At 41.2% G+C, this 20,382-nt stretch overlaps 1 pseudogene across 1 annotated transcript; it reads left to right on the forward strand.

Moving 5' to 3' along the window:
* Window positions 1-1,395: 1,395 nt before the first annotated feature.
* LOC307102736 (protein SDA1 homolog) lies at window positions 1,396-19,166 on the forward strand (annotated as a pseudogene). Its single transcript has 3 exons — window positions 1,396-1,779; window positions 2,102-2,960; window positions 18,358-19,166. The product of its transcript is annotated as a protein SDA1 homolog (transcript).
* The last annotated feature ends 1,216 nt before the right edge of the window (window positions 19,167-20,382 follow it).

The following is a 20,382-nucleotide window of genomic DNA, read 5'->3' on the forward strand; positions in this document are numbered from 1 at the left end:
ATTGGACATGAATTAATGGTTGCTGGGGTTTGTGAAGGAGTACATGGGAATTTACTTGAAGTATTCTGTTTGGTGTTTTGTTTTGTGTGTTTTTGTTTGTTTGTTTGTTTGTTTATAGATACTGAAATTCTCCATACTACAAAGTTACGAACAGCACCAATAATAAACAATTCTTCTGACATAGTGATAACTATTATGTTGGAGTAGCTTATCTTTGGTCACTTGCTTTCTTCCAGCATTGATTACTGATAGAGCACTCAAACAAGGATAACAGGGAATGAGCATCTAATGCAGCATATTATATTTGGATCGAGGCACAACACAATCTTGTTCTAGGAAACATTAGAAAAATTTGGCTCAGGTTTGTAGCCTGAGTGGTTTCCTATGCTCCCTCTCCCCTCTCCATTGGTTTGGAATAGATTCACCCACCAACTTACTCATGCAGTGAGAGGTGGCAGAGCTGGAACAGAGAAATGATGGTGGATTGCCAGCTGCCTTGAGAAGGTGGGGGATCTTTCTCACCAGGTGTGTTCATCACAAGGGAGCTGAGGCAGATGAGACCTTGCAGAACCTGTGCACAGAATGAAAAAAAAAAAAAGTGAGGAGCCTGTTTCCTGATTTTAGACACCATAACTCAGTGACTCCTCACCAGTCACAGCCAGCTTCATCAGACTTTCTCTCTTGGAGTGAAGAAAGATGTAGAGGTAGAAGTCAGAAGTTTCATTAAAAATTTCCCCAAGGAAGAAGAAGGGGGAGGCTTGAACCAAAGTTCTGTCCATCCATGGGACCGAGAAAAAAAGTGGAACAATAAGTTTACCTAAAAAGAAATACTATCAGAAAAAACATGGTCTATCAGGAAGCAGCTTAGGAGAGCAAAATGTATAGGGTACAGAAAATCTGAAGTTATGACCCTGACTGGTTAAAGTTCCTTGTCCTCAATTATCTCACAATTAAATGGGGAGCAAATGCTTTCCCTCAACTTCCGCTCCTCTCTCTCTAGCTTCTGAGCCTATGAAAACTAAGACACAGGCCTCTCCTCAAAGAGCTAAGGTCTTAGGGTTCTGGAAAAATATTACTGTTTTTCTGTTCTTTCTAAAAATTTGAAATCTATGATCATTAAAAGTATGGTCTGCCTCCTGATGAAACCAGAGTTCAGTTATAATTAGCATGAATTTAAATCAACCAAGAAAGGATTCAGTTATAATTAGCATGAATTTAAATCAACCAAGACACTAGCTGGCTTTAAGAGCCAAGATAGCACCGCCTGCTGAGCATTGGGGAGGTGGGGCGGACTTCTGGTCACACTCCATTCCCAGCCGCAGCTGGGATGGTTGGTAGTTGCCATCAGTGTAGGTTTTTTAAAACTTCTCTCCATGGAGCCAGTCAGCAGCCAATATGTCCAACAGAAACAACAAGCTGCCCAGCAACCTGAGCAGTTACAGAATCTGATCAAGTGGGACCAGCCTACGTGGAGGACTTTCTACAGCAGTATAATCACTACAAATCCAATGTGGAGAATTTCACATTACAACCAAATAAACCCAGCAAAGAATTGGCATAGCTGGTGATGTTTATTAAACAGATTGGTCACTGCTACCCAGAATATTTAAGTAACTTTCTTCAAGAGTTGAAAGATCTTCTCTCCTACAATCACACTGTCTTGCATCCAGATCTTCTAATGACATTTTGGAAAGCTTTGATCTTGTTGAGAAATAAGAATCTCATCAATCCATCAAATTGCTAAAACTCTTCTTCGAATTTCTGTATTGCCATGCTTCTGTGAAAGACTTTATAAATGAACTGATATCAAGCATATAAATGCGGCCCTAGCCAGTTTGGCTCAGTGGATAGAGTGTCGGTCTGTGGACTGAAGGTTCCCAGGTTTGATTCTGGTCAAGGGCACATGCCTGGGTTGTGGGCTCAATCCCGAGTAGGGGCATGCAGGAGACAGCTCTTCAATTATTTGCTCTCATCTTTGATGTTTCTCTCTCTCTCTCTCTCTCTCTCTCTCTCTCTCTCTCTCTCTCCCTCTCTCTCTTTCTCTCTTTCTCCTCTCTCTCTCTTCCTCTCTAAAATCAATAAAAATATATTTTAAAAAAAGAATATAAATGCAAAACACAAGAACAATAAAGTGAAAGTAGTGTTGCAGAATTTCATATACACCATGTTAAAAGACAGCAATGCCACTACAACCAAGATATCTTTGGATATGATAATTGAACTCTACAGGAGAAACATCTGGAAATGATGCCAGGACTTTCTATTGATCACAATGGCATGTTTGTCTAAGGTCACCATGATACATGTTGCTGTTTTGACATTCTTCCTTGGGAAAGATAAAGAGGAGAAACTGGACAGCGACTCAGCATCTGAAGATGAAGCAACAGCAAGAGACCTGCTAGTGCAGTATGCCACAGGGAAGAAAAGCTTTAAACACAAGAAAAGGTTGGAAAAAGCCATGAAGGTGTGCAAGAAACAAAAGGAGAAGAAAAAAAGAGGTGTTAAACTTTTTAACTATTCACTTGATTCATGACCCCCAAGGTTTTGCAGAAAAACTACTAAAGCAGCTAGAGAGCTCTAAGGAGAGGTTTGAAGTGAAGATGATGCTCTTGGACCTCATTTACAGATTGGTGGGAATTCACAAGCTTTTTCTCTTCAACCTCTATCTCTTTGTGCAAAGTTTTCTACAACCCACCAAAGAGAAGTAAGAAAGATCCATTTGTTTAATGCATAAGCATCACATCACTTAGTATTCAATCATTGCTTATGGCTGTGGCCAACAATTTTGTTACCCACAAGAACTCTGGGGAAACCATGACAGTGGGACTCAATTCTATGAAGGAGATAATAGCTCAATGTCCTCTAGCCAAGACTAAAGAACTTCTCCAAGACCTGACTCAGTATAAATCACACGAAGATAAGAATGTTATGATGGGAGAAAGATGGCAAGCGGCAAGAAGGTAGGGAGGGAGAGTGTGTGAGAGTGAGGGAGTGATAGAGGGGTGTGTGGACGTGTGTGAGTGTGTGTGTGAGTGAAATAGGGATAGTTAGATCCTGCAGGTCTTCCAAGGGGCTACCAAACTGGGCAGTCTTAGGCGGTGAAACCCCGCTGCCACTGCAAACACTCCGGGGAGGACACTGCCGGCACAGAGACTGCTCCATCTTGAAGAACAGAACTGCTTGAAACTAGGATCCTAGCCTCGCCACCACCCAATCTGGTCTCAGTCGCAAACCGGGACCCCACAGCCACTAGGATAAAAGACCTGAGATCACAGCTTCAGACCCATGGACACCAAGACTCCAAGCACTCTGGCCGCAGATTTCTATGAGTCACAGAACCAAGCCCCCTCCCTGCCAGCCCTGCGGCAGTGGCATAGGAACTGCCAGAACCTCTTCGCACAAACAAGCTTACTGCCCACACACAGCAGCGGCAGCTCTACCTGAATTTGAGCCTGGGTGGGCGGACATGGGAAGTTTGTTTCCTGTGAACAGACTCCGCGCCCAGGCAGGGAGGCTGTGCTGAATTTGAGCCTAGGTGTGCAACCTTGGGGAGATTGTTTTCCATGACCAGATCCTGCACCCACACAGGGAGACAGCACTGAATTTGAGCCTGGGGGCGCGAACCTGGGGAGTTTGTTTCCCGCGACCAAATCCCGTACCCAAGCAGAGAGGCTATGCTAAATTTGAGTCTGGGTGCACAGACGCGGGGAGTTTGTTTCCCGCAGTGCACGCCCACGTGACCTGACCCCACGCCCACACTAGGCGGCAGTGCCACCTGACTTTGATTCAGGGCAAGTGCACATGGAAGGCTGTTTACCGCAGGGCAGGAGTAAACCTTCTGCTGACACAGTGCTACTGTGCAACCTGGTCCAGGGACCCTGATTCTCCACACAAGAGGCAGCACTGAGCACCAGTGACTTGACTCTGTTTCTCACCGCATGCGCCTGGGATCCCTGATTCTCAGTGCACTCACACTAAGAGCCAGTGACTCCAATTCTTGGTGCACACACACGCAGGGAACCTGATTCTCGGCATATGACCGCACCAAGCAACAGAGACTCTGATACTCGATTCTCGGTGCAGACACAGGGGTGTCTCCTGACTCCTGACACGCACTAGGGGACTCTGATTTTTGGCACATACCAGCGGGGTCTCTGTTTCTGCATGGTGCAGGCATGGTCCCTGATTCTGGTGAGCACACGAGGCCACACTAAGGGCCGGTGACTCTGATCCTGAGTGAGCCTGGATCCCACCAACCCACAGCGGCCACATGTCTTGGTGTCAGAGCTCTTCAGTGACACTCGGGGGTGCAAAGCTCCCACTGCACATGGCCCAGGCCCCTGCAACTCGACATTTGAACCTTCTGATAATAGTCAGAATGGGGAGACAACAAAATAACCCCCAGAGGAAAGAAAAGGAGGAATTGCCAAGAAAGGAAATAAGTGAAATTGAAGCATGCAACATGACAGAAAAAGAATTCAGAGTAATGGTCGTACAGTTTATATACCGATGGATGAGAAAATCAACAACCTATGCAAAAATCAGGAAGAAATCAAAAGTGATATAGCTACAATCAAAAATACCATGGAAGGTTTCAACAGTAGACTAGAAAAAGCAGAGGACCGAATTAGTGAGTTAGAAGATAAAGTACAGAAACAAGCCCAATCTGAACAGCAACTGGAGAAAAAAATTAAAAAGCAGGAGTAGAGCCTAAGAGAGCTTTGGGACAACACAAAATAAAGTAACATACGTATAATAGGACTGCCAGAAGGACAAGAAGAGCAGCAAAGATTAGAAAATCTATTTGAGAAAATAATGACAGAAAACTTCCCTGATATGGGGAAGAAAAATTTACACAAGTACAGAGAGTCCCAAACAAGGTGAATCCCAAAAGACCCACACCAAAACACATCAAATTACAATGGCAAATGTTAATGACAAAGAGAGAATCTCAAAGGCTACAAAAGAGAGACAGAGAATTACCTACAAAGGATCCCCCATCAGCTTATCAATTGATTTCTCAACAGAAACACATCAAGCTAGAAGGAAATGGAAGGAGGTATACAAAGTGATGCAAAAGAAAAGGACTGAATCCAAGAATACAATATCCAGCAAGACTATCAATCAAAATTGAAGGGGAAATCAGGAGCTTCACAAACAAAAAAAGGCTAAGGAGTTTATCCCTATCAAGTCAGCAATGCAAGACATTCAGAAGGGAATGCTGTAAAAATAAAAAATAAAAAGGTAAGAAGGAACACAGGCACAAAAAATAGAAATGGCTACAAACAAGTACCTTTCAATAATAACTTTAAATGTAAATGGACTAAATGCTCCAATCAAAAGACACAGAGTGTCTGAATGGATAAAAAAACATGACCCATATATATGCTGTCTATAAGAGACCCACTTCAGAACAAGAGACTCACACAGACTGAAAGTGAAGGGATGGAAAAATATCTTTCAGGCAAATGGAAATGAAAAAAAAGCTGGGATAGCAATACTTATATCTGACAAAATAGACCTCAAATTGAAGGCCATAACAAGAGATAAGGAAGGCCACTTCATAATACTAAAGGGATCAATACAACAAGAGGATATAACCCTGATAAACATATATGCACCCAATGCAGGAGCACCCAAATACATTTAAAAAAAAAACTCCTCGAAGATATCAAGGGAGAGACCGACAACAATACAATCAGAATAGGGGACATTAATACCCCACTGATATCACTGGATAAATCCTCTAGACCAGGGGTCCTCAAATTTTTTAAACAGGGGGCCATTTCACTGTCCCTCAGACCATTGGAGGGCCGGACTATAGTTTAAAAAAAGCTATGAACAAATTCCTATGCACACTGCATATATCTTATTTTGAAGTAAAAAAACAAAACTGCAAAAACACCCTCATGTGGCCCGTGGGCCATAGTTTGAGGACGCCTGCTCTAGACAAAAAAATCAGCAAAGAAACAGCAATCCTAAATGACTCACTAGATCAAATGGACTTAATTGACATCTTCAGAACATTTCTTCCCAAAGCCATGCAATATACATTCTTCTAAAGTGCACATGGGACATTTTCAAAAATTGACCACATATTGGGTCACAAGCAAAGTTTCCCCAAAATCAAGAAGACTGAAATCATAACAAGCATCTTCTCAGACCACAATGGCATAATATTAGAAATAAACTACAATAAAAACAACCCCAAAACTTAAACACTTGTAAGCTCAATAGCATGCTATTAAATAATGATTGGGTTACCAATGAGATCAAAGAAGAAATTAAAAATATCCTGGAAACTAATGACAATAAAAACACAACAATCCAAAATCTATGGGACACAATGAAAACAGTTCTGAGAGGGAAGTTTATAGCTCTATAGGCCTACTTCAAAAAACAAGAAAAAATGGTAGTAAATCATCTAACTCTACAACTAAAATAATTAGAAAGAGAGCAACAAGAAAAGCCCAGAGTGAGCAGAAGGAAGGAGATAATAAAGATCAGAGCAGAAATAAATGACATAGAGACCAAAAAAACAATACAAAAGGTCAATGAAACCAACAGCTGGTTCTTTGAAAGGATAAACAAGATGATGAACCTCCAGCCAGGCTCACCAAGAAGCAAAAAGAGAGGACCCAAATAAACAAAATCAGAAATGATAGATGTGAAATAACAACAGACCCTACAGAAATACAAAGGATTGTTAAAAAATACTATGAACAATTCTATTCTAACAAACTAGACAACCTGGAGGAAATGGACATATTCCTAATTCCTAGAAAAGTACAACCTTCCAAAACTCAATCAGGAAGATTCTAAAAATCTCAATAGGCCAGTAACTATGGAAGAAATTGAAGCAGTCATCAAAAAGCTTCCAGCAAACAAAAGCTCAGGGCCAGATGGATTCACAAGGGAGTTATACCAAACATTCAAGGAAGAACTAAAACCTATCCTCCTCAGACTATTCCAGAAAATTCAGGAGGAAGGAACACTTCCAAGCTCATTCTATGAAGCCAGCATCACCCTAATACCAAAACCAGATAAAAACAACACAATAAAAGAGAATTGTAGGCCAATATTCCTCATGAACATAGATGCCAAAATCCTCAACAAAATTCTAGCAAATTGGATCTAGCAGTACATCAGAAAGATCATACACCATGACCAAGTAGGATTTATCCCAGGGATGCAAGAATGGTACAATATCTGCAAATCAATAAACGTGATACATCACATAAACAAATTGAGAGATAAAAATCACATAATTACATCAATTGATGCAGAAAAAGCATTTGACAAAATCCAACACCCTTTCTTGATAAAAACTCTCAGTAAGATGGGAATAGACGGATCATACCTCAACATCATAAAAGCCATATATGACAAACCCACAGCCAACATCATACTCAATGGACAAAAACTTAAACCATTTCCCCTAAGAACAGGAATAAGACAGGGATGCCCACTCTCACCACTCCTGTTAGTCATAGTACTGGAAGTACTAGCCATTGCTATCAGACAAGAAGAAGAAATAAAAGGCATCCAAATTGGAAAAGAAGAAATAAAACTGTCCTTATCGCAGATGACATGATACTGTACCTAGAAAACCCTAAAGACTCCATCAAAAAATTATTAGACTTAATAAATGAATTCGGCAATGTAGCAGGATACAAAATTAATGCCAAGAAATCTATAGCATTTCTATACACCAATAGTGAACTTACAGAAAGAGAGACTAAAAAAGCAATTCCATTTACCATCACTCAAAAAAAAAAAAAATTAAGATACCTAGGAATAAACTTAACTAAGGAGGCAAAAGACCTATATGCGGAAAACTACAGAACACTGAAAAAAGAGATAGAGGAAGACATAAACAGATGGAAGAACATACCATGTTCATGGATTGGTAGAATCAACATCATTAAAATGTTCATACTACCCAAAGCAATCTATAGATTCAATGCACTGCCTACTAAAATACTAAGGGCATATTTCACAGACCTAGAACGAACTTTCCAAAAATTCATCTGGAATAAAAAAAAGACCTCGAATAGCCACAGCAATCCTGAGAAAGAAGAACAAAGTAGGTGGGATCTCAATACCAGATATCAAGCTATATTACAAAGCCACTGTTCTCAAAACAGCCTGGTACTGGCACAAGAGCAGATATATAGATCAGTGGAATAGAATAGAGAACCCAGAAATTGACCTAAACCACTATGCCAAATTAATATTTGACAAAGGAGGCATGAACATACAATGGAGTCAAGACAGTCTCTTCAATAAATGGTTTTGGAACAGAAACGAAGATGGCGGCATAGTTAAACACCTAAACTGCAGCATCGCACAACAATTTCAAAAATACAACTAAAAGACAAAACGGACATCATCCAGAACCACAGGAAAGCTGGCTGACTGGAAATCCTACAACTAGAAGAAAAGAGAAAACCACAAGGAAAATCAGAGGAGATGTAAAAGCCTGAGGTATGGAGACACGGGCGTGCGCGTGCGGAGAGGACGGAGCCGGAGAGGATGGGGCGGCTGAGTGCCTGGCTGGCATTCTCTAGTGGGAAGGAGATAAAAACTCTAGACTGCGCTGAACCCCAGCTCAGACTGCACTCTACCCCAGTTCTGGGCGAGACCCTGGGGACCCAGGCTCATACTGGGGGAATCTGGGCTGTAAGGCGGAAACTCAGAGGAGCGGCGAAAGGCAGAGCTCCCGAGGCACACACGTGAATGCGCACAGAGGACGGAGTGTTGACTGTGCTGCTGAATTGTCCTAGTGGGAAGGAGACAAAAGCTCCGGACTGCGCTGAACCCCAGTTCTGACTGCACTGAACCCCAGTTCCAGGTGAGAATCTGGGAATCCAGATTCATTGGGGGAGAGACTAGACTGTTTGGCAGCGGGCAAAATTCCAGGGCGCCTTTCTCTCAGAGGTGCTTGCAATGAGTACCGAGGGACACTGAGGGACACTGAGACTCAGGAACCTCATTGGGCGGGGCTGATGGAAAGCCAAGGCTGTAGGCTCCACCCTGATACTCCCCCCCATCCAAGCTGAGCACAGAGGCTTTTACAATTTTGAAAGTCTAGTCGAATAAGGCTGTCTCCCGGCGTAGACACAGCTGATCCTCACAGCCAATTGGCCTGGAGGTCAACTCCTCCCACTGATACCAACAACAATCAAGACTTAACTACAACAATGCTGTACACACAGTCCACAAAGGGGTGCACCAAGAGTGTCCACCTCAGGTAACTGGGGAGGCCGAGCCATTGGCCCATATAGGACAACTAGCACACAAACTACCCTACCAACTCAGGGAAGCAGCGAAAATGTGGAGACAAAGAAGCAGATCAAAAACCAAAGAAATGGAGGAAAACAAACAACTGGAGATAGAGTTCAAAACCACGGTTATAAGGTTTTTCAAGAATTTCCTAGAAAAGGCTGATAAATTTAGCAAGACCCTCGAGGATATGAGAGAGACCCTCGATGATATGGAAAAGGACCAACTAGAAATTAAACATACACTGACTGAAATAAAAAATATTATACAGATACCCAACAGCAAACTAGAGGAACGCAAGAATCAAGTCAAAGATTTGAAATACAAAGAAGCAAAAATCACTCAACTGGAAAAGCTAAAAGAAAAAAGAATCCAAAAATTTGAAGATAGTGAAAGAAGCCTCTGGGACAACTTCAAGTGTACCAAAATCAGAATTATGGGGGTGCCAGAAGAAGAGAGAGAGCAAGATACTGAAAACCTATTTGAAGAAATAATGACTGAAAACTTCCCCCACCTGGTGAAAGAAATAGACTTACAAGTCCAGGAAGCGCAGAGAACCCCAAACAAAAGAATCCAAAGAAGACCACACCAAGACACATCATAATTAAAATGCCAAGAGCAAAAGACAAAGAGAGAATATTAAAAGTAGCAAGAGATAAACAGTTAATTACCTACAAGGGAGCACCCATACGATTGTCAGCTGATTTCTCAACAGAAACTATGCAGGCCACACGGGAGTGGCAAGAAAATAGTCAATGTGATGAATAGCAAGAACCTACAACCAAGGGTACTCTACCCAGCCAAGCTGACATTCAGAATTGAAGGTCAGCTAAAGAGCTTCACAGATAAGAAAAAGCTAAAGGAGTTCATCAACACCAAACCAGTATTATATGAAATGCTGAAAGGTATTCTTTAAGAAGAGGAAGAATAAGAAAAAGGTAAAGATAAAAATGATGAACAACAAATACATATCTATCAACAAGTGAATCTAAAAATCAAGTGAATTAAAAATCTGATGTACAGAATAATCTGGTGAATATAATAGAATCCAGGGCATCGAAAGGGAGTGGACTGACAACTCTCAGGGGTAAAGGGGTGTGGGGGGGTACGGGAAGAGACTGGACAAAAATCGTACACCTATGGATGAGGACAGTGTGGGGGAGGTAAGGGAAGAGGGTGGGATGGGAACCAGGTGGAGGGAAGCTATGGGGGGAAAAAAGAGGAACAACTGTAATAATCTGAACAATAAAGATTTATTAAATTAAAAAAAGTAAAAAAATAAAAAAATAAAAATAGCCATCTAGTTGGTATGAAGTAAAAAATAAAAATAAAAATAAATGGTTTTGGAAAAATTGGACAGATACATGCAAAAAAATAAAACTAGACCACCAACTTACACCATACACAAAAATAAACTAAAAAAGGATAAAGGACTTAAACATAAGATGGTAAACCATAAAAATACCAGAGGAATCCACAGGCAGCAAAATCTCAGACATATGCCAAAGGAACTTCTTCACTGATACTGCTCCTAGGGCAATGGAAATGAAAGAGAAAATAAACAAATGGGACTACATCAAAATAAAAAGCTTTTGCACAGCAAAGGAAACCATCAACAAAACAATGAGAAAGCCCACTGCATGGGAGAACATTTTTACCAATGTTATCACCGATAAGGGTTTAATTTCCAACATTTACAGGGAACTCACACAACTTAACAAAAAGAAGATAAACAATCCAATCAAAAAATGGGCAACGGAACTAAATAGATACTTTTAGAAAGAAGACAGAAGGAAGGCCAAGAGACATATGAAAACATGCTCAAAGTCACTAATTATCCTAGAGATGCAAATCAAAATGACAATGCGATATCATGTCACACCTGTCAGAATGGCTATCCTCAACAAATCAACAAATGATAAGTGTTATTGAGGATTTGGAGAAAAAGGAACCTTCTTGAATTTGGGGAAACTAGCAACTGCAACTGCAACTGCAACTGCTGGTGGGAATGCAGTCTGGTGCAGCCACTGTGGAGAACAGTATGGAGTTTCCTCAAAAAACTAAAAATGGAACTCCCATTTGACCCAGTTATTCCACTTCTAGGAATATATCCCAAGAAGCTAGAAATATCCATCTGAAAGGATATATGCATCCCTATGTTCATAGCAGCACAATTCACCATAGCTAAGATTTGGGAACAGCCTAAGTGTCCATCAGCAGATGAGTGGATTAAAAAACTGTGGTACATCTACACAATGGAATACTATCCTACATAATAAAGCAGTAATATGCAAATTGACTGCACCTTCGCTACACCTAAGCCACGCCCACCAGCCAAGCCACGCCCACCAGCCAATCAGAGCGAGTATGCAAATGAACATGACTAAGATGGCGGGTAATTTGCATACTAAGATGGCGGGTAATTTGCACACACAGGCTCCCTGAGCTGACCCCCTGCCACGGATAGCCGCTGGGCTCCATGCCAAAAGCCCCCAACGGGGGCTTTTGGCCTGGTGCATGAGCGGACCCCCTGCCATCTGAGGCGGGAGCTGGGACTGGCAGGCGCTGGCTTCAGCCACCCCCTCCAGTGCCCACTGCCTCAGGCGGAACCCAAGCCACGTAGCCATCGCGATCAGGGACCCGGACTGGCTCCAACCAAGCCCTGCAGAGCCAGCAGAGGCAGGAGGAACCCAAGCCAGCCCCGATCAGACTCAGACTGGCAGGCGATGGCTCCAGCCAAGCCCTCCAGCTCCGCCACCTCAGGCGTAACCCAAGCCGCGGAACCCAAGCCACGCAGCCATCGCGATCGGGGACCCGGACTGGCTCCAGCCAAGCCCCGCAGAGCCAGCAGAGGCAGGAGGAACCCAAGCCACGCCCCGATCGGACCCGGACTGGCAGGCGATGGCTCCAGCCAAGCTGACCAAGCCGCGGAACCCAAGCCACGCCGCCATCGCGATAGTGGACCAGGACTGGCTCCAGTCAAGCCCCGCAGAGCCAGCAGAGGCAGGAGGAACCCAAGCCACGCCCCGATCGGACCCGGACTGGCAGGCGATGGCTCCAGCCAAGCTGACCAAGCCGCAGAACCCAAGCCACGCCGCCATCGCGATCGGGGACCAGGACTGGCTCCAACCAAGCCCCGCAGAACCAGCAGAGGCAGGAGGAACCCAAGCCACGCCTCGATCGGACTCAGACTGGCAGGCGATGGCTCCAGCCAAGCCCTCCAGCTCCCGCCACCTCAGGCGGAACCCAAGCCACGCTGCGATCGGGGACCCTGGCAGGCAGCATGGGTCAGCGCCCTAGCCACTGCCCTGATCCAAGCCGCCGTCACACTGCCTGCCTGTTCCAAGCTACAATGGGGGCCGGGGCAAGCAGCCGGGGGCAAAGCCCTAGGCTGGTGCTTGCCTGGATCTCAGACCCCGGCGTGTGGCAGTTCCACACACTGCTGGTGGGGTCCAAGACGAGAGGACCTAGCAACTTCTGCCAAGGCCCGCCTGTGGGCTGGAGCAGAGGGAGAAAGCTGGCAGCTTAGAGGGCATTGCTCCCTCTGGAGCCCCAGCTTCCGCGTTTCAGCTGTGAAAATTGACAAATGGTAGGAGGAAGTCCCACCCCCACAGAAACGGCCAGAATCAGCCGTTGGTCACACAGCTCAACGGCCTGACAGTTAAGACTCATTCACCTGTACCTCAGACCGTGGCCGTAGAGAGGTGGGACTATGTCCAAAGAAAAACTGTTGATACAACGTAGCTCTGCAGCAGAAAGATCCCGACGTTATCGACAGAAAATGTCTGAAGAGCAAAGGGCGTCTGATCTTGAAAGAAGGCGACGCCTGCGACAGAATGTATCTGAAGAGCAGCTATTGGAAAAACGTCGCTCTGAAGCCGAAAAACACCGGCATCTTCGACAGAAAATGTCTAAAGACAAACGCGCCTATGAAGTTGAAAGAAGGCGGTGGCGAAGACAGAGGTCTAGAGAACAGTCATCAACAAGTACTAGCAACATTGGTAGGAACTGCCTTCTCAGCAATAATGGAGTATATGAGGATGCAATTCTCGAACATAGTTGTGGTGGAATGACTGTTAGATGTGAATTTTGCCTATCACTAAATTTCTCTGATGAAAAACCATCCGATGGGAAATTTACTCGATGTTGTAGCAAAGGGAAAGTCTGTCCAAATGATATACATTTTCCAGAATACCCAGCATATTTAAAAAGATTAATGACAGACGAAGATTCTGACAGTAAAAATTTCATGGAAAATATTCGATCCATAAATAGTTCTTTTGCTTTTGCCTCCATGGGTGCAAATATTGCATCGCCATCAGGGTATGGGCCATACTGTTTTAGAATACACGGACAAGTTTATCACCGTACTGGAACTTTACATCCTTCGGATGGTGTTTCTCGGAAGTTTGCTCAACTCTATATTTTGGATACAGCTGAAGCTACAAGTAAACGATTAGCAATGCCAGAGAACCAGGGCTGCTCAGAAAGACTCATGATCAACATCAGTAACCTCATGCATGAAATAAATGAATTAACAAAATCGTACAAAATGCTACATGAGGTAGAAAAGGAAGACCAGTCTGAAGCAGCAGCAAAAGGTATAGCTCCCACAGAAGTAACTATGGCAATTAAATATGATCGCAACAGTGACCCAGGTAGATATAATTCTCCCCGTGTAACCGAGGTTGCTGTCATATTCAGAAACCAAGATGGAGAACCTCCTTTTGAAAGGGACTTGCTCATTCATTGTAAACCAGATCCCAATAATCCAAGTGCCACTAAAATGAAACAAATCAGTATCCTGTTTCCTACATTAGATGCAATGACATATCCTATTCTTTTTCCACATGGTGAAAAAGGATGGGGAACAGATATTGCATTAAGACTCAAAGACAACAGTGTACGCAACAATAATACTAGACAAAATGTAAGGACACGAGTCACACAAATGCAGTATTATGGATTTCATCTCTCTGTGAGGGACACGTTCAATCCTATTTTAAATGCAGGAAAATTAACTCAACAGTTTATTGTGGATTCATATTCAAAAATGGAAGCAAATCGGATAAATTTCATTAAAGCAAACCAATCTAAGTTGAGAGTTGAAAAATATAGTGGTTTGATGGATTATCTCAAATCTAGATCTGAAAATGACAATGTGCCGATTGGTAAAATGATAATACTCCCATCATCTTATGAGGGTAGTCCCAGAAATATGCAGCAGCGATATCAGGATGCTATGGCAATTGTAACAAAGTATGGCAAGCCCGATTTATTTATAACCATGACGTGCAACCCTAAATGGGCAGATATTACAAACAATCTACAACGCTGGCAAAAAGTTGAAAACAGACCTGACTTGGTAGCCAGAGTTTTTAATATTAAGCTGAACGCTCTTTTAAATGATGTATGCAAATTCCATTTATTTGGCAAAGTAATAGCTAAGATTCATGTCATTGAATTTCAGAAACGAGGACTGCCTCACGCTCACATATTATTGATATTAGATAGTGAGTCCAAATTACGAACGGAAGATGACATTGACCGTATAGTTAAGGCAGAAATTCCAGATGAGGACCAGTGTCCTCGACTTTTTCAAATTGTAAAATCAAATATGGTACATGGACCATGTGGAATACAAAATCCAAATAGTCCATGTATGGAAAATGGAAAATGTTCAAAGGGATATCCGAAAGAATTTCAAAATGTGACCATTGGAAATATTGATGGATATCCCAAATACAAAAGAAGATCTGGTAGCACCATGTCTATTGGAAATAAAGTTGTCGATAACACCTGGATTGTCCCTTATAATCCATATTTGTGCCTTAAATATAACTGTCATATAAATGTTGAAGTCTGTGCATCGATTAAAAGTGTCAAATATCTATTTAAATACATCTATAAAGGGCACGATTGTGCAAATATTCAAATTTCTGAAAAAATATTATCAATCATGATGAAGTACAGGACTTCATTGACTCCAGGTATGTGAGCACTCCTGAGGCTGTTTGGAGACTTTTTGCAATGCGAATGCATGACCAATCTCATGCAATCACAAGATTAGCTATTCATTTGCCAAATGATCAGAATTTGTATTTTCATGCCGATGATTTTGCTGAAGTTTTAGATAGGGCTAAAAGACATAACTCAACTTTGATGGCTTGGTTCTTATTGAATAGAGAAGACTCTGATGCACGTAATTATTATTATTGGGAGATTCCACAGCATTATGTGTTTAATAATTCTTTGTGGACAAAACGCCGAAAGGGTGGGAATAAAGTATTAGGTAGACTGTTCACTGTGAGCTTTAGAGAACCAGAACGATATTACCTTAGACTTTTGCTTCTGCATGTAAAAGGTGCAATAAGTTTTGAGGATCTGCGAACTGTAGGAGGTGTAACTTACGATACATTTCATGAAGCTGCTAAACACCGAGGATTATTACTTGACGACACTATCTGGAAAGATATGATTGAAGATGCAATCGTCCTTAATATGCCCAAACAACTACGGCAACTTTTTGCATACATATGTGTGTTTGGATGTCCTGCTGCTGCAGACAAATTATGGGATGAGAATAAATCTCATTTTATTGAAGATTTCTGTTGGAAATTGCACCGAGGAGAAGGTACCTGTGTGAATTGTGAAATGCATGCCCTTAAAGAAATTCAAGAGGTATTCACATTGCATGGAATGAAATGTTCACATTTCAAACTTCCGGACTATCCTTTATTAATGAATGCAAATACATGTGATGAATCGTACGAACGACAACAGGCAGAAGTTTTGATAAATTCTCTGAATGATGAACAGTTGGCAGCCTTTCAGACTATAACTTCAGCCATTGAAGATCAAACTGTACACCCCAAATGCTTTTTCTTGGATGGTCCAGGTGGTAGTGGAAAAACATATCTGTATAAAATTTTAATACATTATATTAGAGGTCGTGGTGGTACTGTTTTACCCACAGCATCTACAGGAATTGCTGCAAATTTACTTAATGGTGGAAGAACCTTTCATTCCCAATATAAATTACCAATTCCATTAAATGAACTTCAATTTCTAGACTCGATATAAAGAGCGAAGTTGCTAAAACCATTAAAAAGGCCCAACTTCTTATTATTGATGAATGCACCATGGCATCCAGTCATGCTATAAATGCCATAGACAGATTACTAAGAGAAATTATGAATTTGAATGTTGCATTTGGTGGGAAAGTTCTCCTTCTTGGGGGAGATTTTCGACAATGTCTCAGTATTGTGCCGCATGCTATGCGATCAGCCATAGTACAAACAAGTTTAAAGTACTGTGATGTTTGGGGATGTTTCAGAAAGTTGTCTCTTACAACAAATATGAGATCAGAGGATTCTGCTTATAGTGAATGGTTAGTAAAACTTGGAGATGGCAAACTTGATAGCAGTTTTCATTTAGGAATGGATATTATTGAAATTCCCCATGAAATGATTTGTAATGGATCTATTATTGAAGCCACCTTTGGAAATAGTATATCTATAGATAATATTAAAAATATATCTAAACATGCGATTCTTTGTCCAAAAAATGAGCACGTTCAAAAATTAAATGAAGAAATTTTGGATATACTTGATGGAGATTTTCACACATATTTGAGTGATGATTCCATTGACTCAACAGATGATGCTGAAAAGGAAAATTTTCCCATTGAATTTCTAAATAGTATTACTCCTTCAGGAATGCCATGCCATAAATTAAAATTGAAAGTGGGTGCAATCATCATGCTATTGAGAAATCTTAATAGTAAATGGGGTCTTTGTAATGGTACCAGATTTATTATCAAAAGATTACGACCTAACATTATTGAAGCTGAAGTATTGACAGGATCTGCAGAGGGAGAGGTTGTTCTGATTCCAAGAATTGATTTGTCCCCATCTGACACTGGCCTCCCATTTAAATTGATTCGACGACAGTTTCCTGTGATGCCAGCATTTGCGATGACTATTAATAAATCACAAGGACAAACTCTAGACAGAGTAGGAATATTCCTACCTGAACCCGTTTTCACACATGGTCAGTTATATGTTGCTTTCTCTCGAGTTCGAAGAGCATGTGACGTTAAAGTTAAAGTTGTAGATACTTTATCTCAAGGGAAATTAGTCAAGCACTCTGAAAGTGTTTTCACACTTAATGTGGTATACAGGGAGATATTAGAATAAGTTTAATCACTTTATCAGTCATTATTTGCATCAATGTTGTTTTTATATTATGATTTTGTTATTGTTATATCATTTTGTTATTATTTATTAATAAAATTATGTATTATTTTCATATACACTGTACTCATTTCCTTTTATCTCGACACTTTTATTATAGAGAGAGGGCAAATAGCAATGTTAAAATATTTCCTCTAATTAATTCCCTTTTAATGTGCACGAATTTCGTGCACCGGGCCACTAGTGCTGTAGTAAAAAAGAAGGAATTTTTACCATTTGCAACAGTATGGATGGAACTGGAGAGCATTATGCTAAGTGAAATAAGCCAGTCAGTGAAAGATAAATATCACATGATCTCACTCATTTATGTAATATAATGTACAACATAAACTGATGAACAAAAACAGAACCAGAGACAGAGAAGCATCTTTCAGACCGTCAAACCTCCGAGGGAAGGTAGGGGAGGGTGGGGGTAAGGGGGAGAGATCAACCAAAGGACTTGTATGCATGCATATAGGCCTAACCAATTGACACACACAACAGGGGGGTGAAGGCACATGGGTGGGTTTGGGGGGAAATGGGGGATGAGGACACATATGTAATACCTTAATCCAGGGGTTCTCAGACTTTTTAAACAGGGGGCCAGTTCACTGTCTCTCAGACCATTGGAGGGCCGGACTAGAGTTTAAAAAAAACTATGAACAAATTCCTATGCACACTGCACATATCTTATTTTGAAGTAAAAAAACAAAACGGCAAAAACACCTGCATGTGGCCCACGGGCCGTAGTTTGAGGACGCCTGCCTTAATCAATAAAGAAATTTAAAAAATAAAAATAAAAGAACAAGAAAAAAAAGAATATTATGATTTTTGCTAGAACTTTGATTCAGTTCTTCCGAACACCAAATCCTCAGGTGTTACAGAAGAAATTCTGGGGTAAGCCTATAGTCCTCCGAAGAGGCAATAGTACAAAAATATGGAGAATAAGATGCTAAAAATTACATTCCAGGAATAGAAATTCTGGAAGCTGAAAAGGAAGAAGAGAATGCTGAAAACGATGAACATGGGTGGGAAAGTGCCAGTCTTAGTGAAGAGGCTGATGAGGACGGTGAGTGAGTTGACATGCACCACTCTTGCGATGAAGAACAGGAGGAAATCTCCAAGAAGCTGAACAGCATGCCCTCGGAGAAGTGGAAACCAGAGCTGCAGCCCTCAGCACCAGCCAAGTTTTAACTCAGGAAGATATCCAGACAATCTGGCCCAAATGAGGAAAGAACTCAACTCCGCCCCAGGGAAAGCCCTAAAGAGAAAATACATTGAAATAGACAGGGATGAAGATTGCAGGAGTGAATTACTCTCTTTTGGGACATTGAACGCTTCACCTTCATAAAAAGCAAGTTTGATAAGGAGATAAGACTAGCAACTGCAATGGCTGGAAAAACAGACTGAAAAGAATTTGTGAGGAAGAAAATGAAAATCAATTTTTCAGTTCCACAAATAAAGAAAAAAAAGAACTTTATGACGATGCGCTATAATCATAATGTCCACTCAAAAAATAAGCATTCCTTCCAAGAAAAGCAGTTGCCACTATGAGATGCACTTTTGAAAAAGAGAAAAAGAATGAATAACCCAGACAAGCAAGTTTTCCATTCTAAGGAGAATTTGTGTCATTACTCTGAAAATTAATAAATCAAGAATGTTTACATTTAAAAAATAAATCAAACTCTGGGGGGTGAGGGCAAGTATGGGTGTGGGGTGGGGGGGGGGACAATGGTAAGATATGTACACATATAATACCTTAATTAAAAAAAATAAATAAAATAAAAAAATAAATCAATCAACTAAGACATAAATTGAACCAAACATTACTATTGCTTTTTGTTTTGTTTGCTTGGTTTTTTGTTAATCCTTACCCAAGGATATTTTTTCCATTGATTTTTAGAGTGGAAGGAAGGGGGAGAGACAGAGAAAGAGAAACATTGATGTGAAACACATAGATTGGTTGCCTCCTGCATGTGCCTGGACCAGTGAGTGGGGACTGAGCCTGTCACTGAGGTATGTACTTTGGACTGGAATCAAACCCGGATTCCTTCAGTCCTTGGGCCAACGCTCCAACCATGGAGCCAAAACTGCTAGGGCTGCTATTGTTTTATTATATCCTAAATTAAGAATCTTACTGGAGCCCAGCTGGTGTGCTCAGTGGTTGATTATCTACTTATGAACCAGGAAGTCATGATTCGATTCCCAGTCAGGGCACATGCCTGGGTTGTGGGCTTGATCCCCAATAGGGGGCGTACAGGAGGCAGCCGATCAATGATTCTCTCATCATTGATGTTTCTCTCTCCCCCTCTCCCTTCATCTCTGAAATCAATAAAAGCATATATATATTTTTAAAATGTTACTGAGAATTCTCTTTAATATTATATATCTTCCAAATCAGTCCTGAAAATATCCATAAAACTCATCTGCAGAGGAAAGCTCATATATTTAAATTAAGCAACAAAATTTCAAATAAACAATATTGTTGCATAAAATATAAGTAAATAATAAATCTGATCTAAAATATGAAAATGAATACTTTAACATGTTTTTATTTTGTGTTTCTGATTAAATATATGATACTATGATTTATAATAAATATATAGTCATTCAGATGACCAAAATACATTTCTCATATATATTTGGTCTTTATCCATGGTTTCTGGTTCACAGCTCCCCAAATCCTTGAAAGTTTATGACCAGAAAAAGCAATGGGAGCATCCTTTTTCATAATATTTGGTATATTGACCCTGTTCCTGAAATAGCTTCAGAGCTATAAAGATAAAATGGGTGTTCTATTATATATAATAAACCTCTTTCCACCACACCTGGGTTGATTAGATGACTTTTGGAAAGCACTTAA

This window comes from Cnephaeus nilssonii (genome assembly GCF_951640355.1).
Source record: "Cnephaeus nilssonii genome assembly, chromosome: 7".
Lineage (NCBI taxonomy): Eukaryota > Metazoa > Chordata > Mammalia > Chiroptera > Vespertilionidae > Cnephaeus > Cnephaeus nilssonii.